This window comes from Phalacrocorax aristotelis, chromosome 6, assembly GCF_949628215.1.
Source record: "Phalacrocorax aristotelis chromosome 6, bGulAri2.1, whole genome shotgun sequence".
NCBI lineage: Eukaryota > Metazoa > Chordata > Aves > Suliformes > Phalacrocoracidae > Phalacrocorax > Phalacrocorax aristotelis.
Genome location: NC_134281.1, coordinates 10,526,903 through 10,535,490, shown reverse-complemented (window position 1 = coordinate 10,535,490; position 8,588 = coordinate 10,526,903).

Here is an 8,588-nt window from a genome sequence, read left to right as displayed (position 1 = left end):
AGCAACCCTCTGTTTAGTGTTTATAGCACAGATACTGACTGATGGTTTGCTTATGATCTGCAGTCTGGTTTATGCCAGGAGAGTTTGGGATCCAGCGTTCTCTTCTGTTATGGGGCTCGGGGCGGGGGGCTCATGAGTGCTGCAGGAGGAGACTGAGCCTGTGGGCAGTACCTGGAAAACTCGATTTAGCTGGGACACAAACAGCTGTGCAGACTTAAGGCAGTGCAACAGTTATGCCTGTGTGCAGTTAGCTAAAGTTGTTGTGTTGATTTTGTGCTCCCTGGAAAGACTTTTTTTTTTTGCCATTTCCTTTGTACATCTCTGGCTTGAAATTTATAAAGTGCTTGATCATCCAAGGAGCTTTGCAACTCTGCCATCTGCACCACCACGCGGTGAGCAGGCAGAGACAGGCCACTTGCTTCAGAGCTGGGAAATGCATCTCAGTTTAAGGGGAAAAAACTTTTAAGAAGGAGCTGGAGGTGGAAGTGGAATAAAAATGTCTTAGAATGGACACAAAAATTTTGCAGGGTCTGAGTGTCATCAAGAAGGAAGACCTGGCGACAAAGCAAGCTGTGCATACTAGGTCAGGAAGGGAAAGAATGAAAAGACTCTTGCCAAGAAGCATGCTTAGATAGACTTAGGAAAGGCTATTCAAATGCACACCTCCTAAAACCACAGGGCAAGAGAAGGACCAAGGAGAGAAGACTGGAGGGCTGCTGGCTGGTAGCACAGTTCAGGACCGTATGGGCAAGTATAATGTTATGTGTTCTCTTCCTCAAAGTCGGAGAAATGCCTGGCTTTTAGATGAGGAGGAAGATTTGGAGCATTGGCTAAAGAGACCATGGCAAAGGGACTGAATGTAAAACTGGAGGTTCTGAAAGATGTGCAGAAATGAAATCTCAAATCCAACAGCCCATGCTGAGTTAGCTTTTATGGCTCCCAATTGCCCAGTGGGAACTTGCAACAGGACATTTTTTTAGATATTTGCACACTCCTTTGGGTTTGTTGGGCACCTAAGGAGCAGGCTTGGGTGCCCAACAGCAGAAAATGGGCAGTCTCTGTCCTGCAATTTTGAATGATTTGGCCCATGGACCCACAGGTGGGTGCTTAACACGAGTGTCAGATCAGGGGTGGGACGGTGTAAGTGGAGTGTGGCAAATGGCTTGCTAAGAGAACATGGTCCAATACTGAGAGCTTGGTGATATTTTTCTGAGAGAAAGACCATTTAAAGAGACATGAAGGCAAATGGGATAAAATGCAACATGATTTACCAAGCAAGATTAACCTGAAATCCCTGACTGATCTTGCAGATAAAGGAAATCCAACAGTTCTCTTATGGGATTTCAGTGAATCCCCTGGCTTAGTTCTCTGAATATCTAACATTAGAAGCCATGATGGAAAAGATGGGAGTGAAATGAACTCCTCAGAAATGGGTGGGGAACTAGCTAATAGGGCCCAGTAGTGGTGAAAGGAGAGGTTTCTCAACGACTGGGCTGATGGTACCTGGTGAGGAGGATGGCACAAACTCGCAAGGAGCTTTGGGAGAAATTACCCAAAGGACCTGGAAGATGGTGAGTGCACAGGAGATCAAAACCAGCTGGTACAGCATAGTAGGGGACACCCTATTGTCCCCCAAAAGCCCTATGGCAAGAGGGAACATACTTAGCTTGTCACATGTGGTGTGCCACTGTGCGGCCATGCACCGAGGCAGTAGGCTTGCTAGTGCCCTGCCCCAGCCCTGTTCCTGGAGGAAGCCGGAGCTGCACGTAGGACGCTGCCAGCTGCAGAAAGCTGTGATGTAACTGAGCGATGCTGGGGCTATCCATCAGCAGTCAGCTATTGCCTGTGCAGGGTACACCCCTTAGTGGTACACGTGCACCTCGTGCTCCAGAGCCTCCTGAGGAAATGGTACATTTTAGCATGTAGGAAGGTATATACAGGAGACTAAACTGGCTGATAGGAACATCGGGCCTGAGAAAAGCACGTGCTGCTCAGCCCTGAAAGGTCTCTGGGGAAAAGCAGTGCTGCTGGTGGCATCACGCCTGGCTCAGCACCCGCTTGGTCACAGCTACAAGGGAAACCCATCACAACTGTGCTCTGGGTTTTCTTTGTGATGCTTCTCCTTGCTGTCACCCATCTCTCTGCATGCCTGATTTCTGACTAATGTAAATACCCACCCCCTTCTTTAGCATAATGAATACTAATTCCTTAATATGTGTTATTTTCTACTGTATCTCCGTTTCCCTGCTATCCATCTTAAGAGCACCAACAATTGCTATCACAATTTGTCTGCTGTGTGTATATAATTAGAACAGTTGGCTCAGGTAATTACTTATTGCTTCCTTCAGTTCCTTACTCTGCTTTGCACTACTCTGCCTTGTTGGGGTTTTTTTTCTTCATTTCAGGCTCTTTGGAGGAAGTTTTCAAAGCAGGGTGTGTGGCTTTTAACTCTACCGCCCATTGAATTGGAGGCCACCAGCTGCTAAACACTCTAAAACCTCTGAGTTTGCTAAAAACTCCTGCGCAGCTGACTCCCTCTCATTCTCCATTTCTTATCCCTGAGGCTTTAAGTGGAACTTGGTAAATTATATTTCTGCAAGTAAACTGCCTGGTTTAGAAAATTGCCTGGCTGGTTTTATTCCCCCAGGGCCACCAAGCACCCGGCACTGCTGGTGCTCAGCTCACCCCCAGCATGCCCAGGGAAGGAACATGCGGGAGCTGGATCTGGCCAGCCCCTCGCCTTCTGCTGACATCTCCTACCTACATGGAAATCAGTGGCTGTCAGTGAGACATTAAGCCATCCTCGGTCCAGCATCAGGGAAAGGAAAACTCCCAGTGGTCGAGGGATCCGTGCGGAGACAAAAAGCAAATCCCTGTTGGAGACCTGGGAAGTTCCCGCTCCCCTCAGCCACCATGTCAGAGTCTGTCTTGAAAGATTTCCTTTCACACATATCTGTTTAATTACAGCTATTGCAAAGACAGTTAATAGCTGATGAACACGCCAGTATACTTTAATTGAATAAATTGAGCATGCTGAACAAAACTACAGCTCTGACCTTTCCCGTAAGTGAAATGTTAGGACAAGTTTTTCTGCATTCAGAGCCCAGGGAAAACATGGAGGGGACCACCCATTGCTGTTAATGGGCGCCACCCACGTAAAGCCCTTTCATGTCAGCTCAATAATAGGCTGCTTAGTGTCCAATTATTTTAATTTCATACAGTCATTGTTCATGTTGGAAGGGAAAAAAGTGGGAGGAATGATCTGGCTAAAGCAGAATGCTCCAGGTTGCACTGTCTCCTCTGGCCACTCCGATCTCAGTCATCCCGCAATAACGCTTTTGTGACCACCTTGACGGTCTTGGGTGGTTTAATGCCAGTGCCTACAGTTTGTCATTGCGATGGGACAGATCAGTGAACTAACCACCCTCTCCTGCCCTCCAGGATCACGACAGGACAAAGCCAGATTTATTCTGGAGGCCGGGATGCTGGGAACCGCTGGCCCTTCGCCCGCCTGGGCACAGGTGCCGCAGGGATGCAGGACCCACACTCCCTACCATCCCCACGCCCCAGCCAGCTTCTGTCTTTATTGATTTCTAAGGAGCACGAGCTTGTGATTAAAGTTTGCTTGTGCTTAGGTACTTCTCTGAATTGGCGCTTGGGTCCTTACTCCAGCAAAAATTCTCATTGATTTGTGCTGGAGCACAGGCTGAGTAAGCCCTCAGGGACTGGCTATATATTTGCAGTATGGTGCTCTTCAGACACATGACAATTTCAGGGCAATTTTGTAACATTAAAACAGCATTACCGGTGTGTCTTTAACTGGCCATAAATAGAAACCTTGACTTGTCTATAGTGGTTTGATATTCCAAGCTAGGCAGGAACATTCAGTCCTGGCTTGCAATCTGTTTTATCACCAAAAAGAAATTTTGTAGGTTAGATAAGTCAAGAGCTTACTCTTGCAAAACTTCAGCCCATGTCTGTGAGCTGCGGTGAGGCTGCATCTAATATTCAAGTGCAGGAAGAAAAGGGAAGGCTCTTTTTAAGGCTCATTAGAGATGGCAAAAAGATAAAAAAAAAGACCAACACCATTTTACACGTGTAAAAATACCCCTAGTAGATTCATATTTTTAATCTTCAGTACAAAAGCTCCATAACTACAGCACGGCATTAGCTTCCAATGACTAGCTACCTTTTCTTCTATAGCCTCTGGCATTAAAGCTCTCAGTGAAAAGACACTTTAGAGCTAGTTCAGGCAGTTCATTTTCTGTCAATCAACTCTCAGGCTGAAAGTATAAAGGCAGTAACATGACAAGATTTCTATTTTAATATCTTTACTCTTGATAAAATAATCCTAGAGGAACGGTGGTGATCAAATATTTACAGGCAGCGCTCACTGGCACAGTCTATTGTAAAATTAAATACACAAAATTATGTGGGTATAATGTTAATGTTGTGATATGAGGACAAAAGGCAGCACGCTTGAAATGAAGGTTGACTCTTCTTAATACATCCTCCTCTGTGGCAGGGACCTGCGCTGCTGGAGAGGAGAACAGAAGAGCAGCTTTCATTTCGCATTTTCTGACCTTTCTCTGCTTTTCAATGGCTTGTTTGTTATTTAAACATATTTGCCTACTTAATGATTGTGATTTTCAAGTACGTATTTGTGTGTGTATCCTGTGTGTCTCTCTGAGATGCACCAAAGGAATAATAAAGCCTGGGAGAGAGCAATACTTCACACTGAACCACCCCCTTGCCCCAGTATGAGCCCAGGTTTGGTCCCAGCCCTGGTTTGTGCTCCCTGGGAACGGCCAGTGTTGCCAGAGGCAGTGCAGAGTTGGGGCAGAGTGAGCTGGGGGTACACACAGTGGCTTTGCCAACTTGCTGCATGGGTAAGAGCAAGTGGTTACCTCTGGGGAGTGCTTCCTATGCACCCTGCAGAGGTGCACATGCCACAGAACAGACACACGTGCCCAAATCCCTGGTTTTACAGCCCACAACACCTACAGCAAATGCACTCGGGGAGAAACCTTTGTAAAGTGTTTTTTTTCCCTTCTTCCCCTTTTCTCTGTGCATCCCTGGTGTGGGGAGGTGTGACATGCGGTGACCTGAAGGGTCTGTCCCTTCCCAGACCCTCCTGGAGGAGTGTTGGTGGCACCTTGACATGCCAAGGCACCTCAGCCACTGTTTTTTAACGCTGCGCTGCTGAGGCTCACCCAGAGCCCTTGGAAAATGAAGCACTGATTTAGGCTGAAAGGCCAGTGCTAGCTAATACGGGAAATTACTCCAGCAATCATCACTCTTCTCCTGTCACTATGGTGACAAAAGAAATTACAAAAGCCTGAGCAGAAAGAGATAGGGTGACACAAGTAAAGAGGGACAGAGCAAATGCTTGGCATCTGCAGCTGAGTCGGGGGCAGAGCCAAGGAGGGGATAGGCAGTGCCCAAAAACTGCACTGGAGCCGCCTGTCACTGACGGTTGCAGCTGTGGCCTGTGTGTGCATACAGGGGTTTGCAAAGCGACACAAGTACTAAGCCCACATTACACCAAGTGCCACAGTCAGTGCAGCTACCACAGACTTAAAAAAAATAATAATCCTGGCCATATAAGGCTTTCATGCCACAGCTTTAATCCTAATGCATTAACCATTGGTTTTGGCACCTCCTGCATCAGCAGCACTTGTTATTTGCTGCTTGCCTTAAGGACAGGGTTCACAATCAGCCTGGACTCCCTGTGTTTCGGCTCTGAGCATCGTTAGAGGTCACAGCGAAGTAGTCTGTGCTTTCCAGCCAAAGCAATGATCACCTGTGACTGAGAAACACATGTCAAAAAGGAAGGGGAAGGCACAGGGGACGTGCCTGGAGGCAACCCAGGACTGAGCGGAGCAGCTGAAGGCAGGTCAGTGCCTTGTTGCTCAGGCCCTCGTCTCTGCGGCGCTGCTGGTCAGGTTTACCGCGAGGCCCTTCTAGCACCTGCCTTCTCCCTGTGAGCAGAGTCACAGTCACCAGCTCCCAGGTGCCAAAACGGCAGGGCTTTGAGCTGCTCAGGGAAGGTGATAACTTGCAGAAACTCTGAAGAAGAAACTGGGCAGTGGCAGCAAAAAGTGCAGGTCCAAGGAAATTTGGCCCAGGAGTCCCAGCTGGAGAAGGTGCCAGGGGGTTGGTGCCCGCCCTGCAGGAAGACTGCTAGCCCTGGGGGCCAGGAGGAGCTCACCAGCAGATCAAACAGCATCCAGTGACTTTGCCACTTTAAGTGGGATTTTTATTTTTAATTTTTATTTTCCTGGCGTCGCCTTCTAAAAAAATGGGGTAGGGAGGAAAGGGGGAGATGCAGGCAGGAGCAGAAGAGGGTGCTGGAGTGAGCAGTGGAGAAAATCTTCATCCTGAAATACCAAGCCAACCATCCCCCCTTCCCCACCAAATCTTTTTTTTTTTTTTTTCCAAGAAGAAAAATAGCGTTTTCCAGCCAGCTCTATTCATGACTGATTGTGCAGAGCTCTGCTAATGGGCTATGCCAAGCTGTGGTCACCCTACAGAGCTATTGGCAGGAGAGGTGGCAAGTTGGAGAGGACTACAAGGGAACTCTGCATGATATTTTTTGATGAGCTGATTATTCAGAAATTTCACAAGAACTGAAATACATCACTCTGTTCTGAAACTCACAGCCCTGCCAACACACAGGACAGCTACATGAGCAGCAGCATTTTCTTCTTCAGAGCACTGCTGGCTTGTACGTTAGGAATCAGACAAGGCTTTTCAGCAGCATTGACCACAGTGACAGAGCGGCTAGGAGGACAGAGAGAGCTCAGACAGAAGTGATTTAGGTGCTTTCATGGCTGCCACGATGTGTGTATTTGGGCGTGAAAATTTTTCATTAGCTCCATGCGTACTGGGGCATTATTATTTTTACTGCTTTACATCTAGGGTGTGAGATCACCCCCAGATCCCACATGCATTCAGGTATTTTTATTTCAAGGGGAGCTCAGTCCCCAGCTACTTTTCAGGGTGCTGTCGCAAGCCAGGAGCTGACCTTGACTTGCCTCATCCTGGCCAGGAGCCTTCGTCTTAGATGTCGTCCTGAGTCTGTAGCCAAGTCAGGCTCCCACAGAGACCAAATGGTCTTTTTCCCCTCTCTGCAACGTTAATTAAAAACAAAACACTGTTATTGGAGCACAGGATCAAATGAAAGCCTGATATCTGGGAGGCGGGGTGCATGTCTGCTGGGGGAAGTTACAAGGAGCATGGAGCTGATTTCTCAAATACCGCAAAAGGACTTCAAGGAGCTGATGTGGGACATCCCCAGTCCATCAGTCTGTCAACACACAAGCACCTTTGAGCCACCTGGGGTGGCACGAGCTCTTCCATGGAGGACCAGGGGCTAGAGCTGGGAAGGACAGTCCTGCATCTGGAGCGAGAATGATGCTGAATCACTGAACAGTAATTAAAAAATATCCTTGTGCTGTATTCACAGCCTTTGTTGAAAGCATTGTAGAATAATACCTGCCTGCCTTAGTGCAAGCAAATTTACTGAAGGACAATTAGCCATCTAAGTTGCTTTTCTGCACAAAGAAACATAATTGCAGTTGAGATGAGCATTCACATACTGGAAAACCAAGCAGGGATGTGCAGAAGCTGGGTGTCCGTGCCTTTGCACAGCACAACACAGGCCCAGGCTGCTGCCACGCCAACGCCTTTAGAGCCCATTGCTAATGTTTCTGCCCGGCTCCAAAAATGTACACGTGTGAGCAGACGGCTGCCAGGTAGTTTCCAAACAGGACTCTATACCTGGGCTGCCTGGCATGGCAGGGACAGGGTGCACGGCTGACGGTGTCCCTGCCAGAGGTGTGCCAGCTGTTCTCCTGCCCTTGGGACTAACCATGCCCGAGACTGCTCTTCTGCAATTTCTATTTCAGGGCAGGGGGAAGAGAGCATGTGGAGCCATGTTCTACTCCCAGCCTGGTCCTACAAAAGTAAATGAAGAGCAATGTGGCTGAAACACAGCTGTTTTGCTAATGAAAATAGAGGCACACAGGCACAGCCGCTGCAGCCCCTTGGAGGAACTGCTCACTTCAGCAAAATTAATAAAAAAATTGGAAACTTTCTTGCATATAAAGACAGGGAACTCAGGGCTCAGACAAGGGTCTGAGCCATGTAACAGTGAGCCCAGTTAGCTCTGTCCTGTTACAAAGCCACCCCATCAGGTTTATGCCACTTGCACCAGGTCCGTCTGAGCCTCTGCACAGGTGATTTTTCCCCCTTTTCTGTTTTCAGTGGAGGAGGTCAGCACTCCGCAGCATCCCCCTGCCCAGAGGCAAGCCCTGGGTGTCACCCAAGTGAGGGCAAGCGATGCAGGTTGGAAAGGACAAATTTAGTTACAAAGACCATCACTGCCTTCAGCACAGCGGATCCTCGGATTTCCAGCAACTGCATCTTTATATGCAGCACTCTGCCTGCGGGAAAATTAAGTCTATAGGAAGAGTATGAATGATCCAGACACCATCCTCAAGGCTCAGGTCTTAAAATAAAGGAGGGGGGTTACTCCACATACTGCTGCAGGATGTCATGTACTTCATGATCTGCCTTTTCTAATC